The following is a 338-nucleotide window of genomic DNA, read 5'->3' as shown; positions in this document are numbered from 1 at the left end:
AGAAAGAGAGGAAGAGGAGGAGAGGGATGGAGTGAGAGAGTGAGAGAGGAAGAGGAGGAGAGGGATGGAGGGAGTGAGAAGAAGAGGAGGAGAAGGATGGATGGAGAGAGAGACAGGAGGGAGAGGGATGGGTGGAGAGAGAGAGGAAGAGGAGGAGAGGGATGGAGAGAAAGAGAGGAAGAGGAGGAGAGGGATGGAGGGAGAGAGTGAGAGAGGAAGAGGAGGAGAGGGATGGAGGGAGTGAGAAGAAGAGGAGGAGAAGGATGGATGGAGAGAGAGACAGGAGGGAGAGGGATGGGTGGAGAGAGAGAGGAAGAGGAGGAGAGGGATGGAAGGAG

Source organism: Pseudonaja textilis, chromosome 10 (genome assembly GCF_049901715.1).
Source record: "Pseudonaja textilis isolate UNSWEBS1 chromosome 10, rPseTex1.2, whole genome shotgun sequence".
Taxonomy (NCBI): Eukaryota; Metazoa; Chordata; class Lepidosauria; order Squamata; family Elapidae; genus Pseudonaja; species Pseudonaja textilis.
This window is presented reverse-complemented; position numbering follows the sequence as displayed.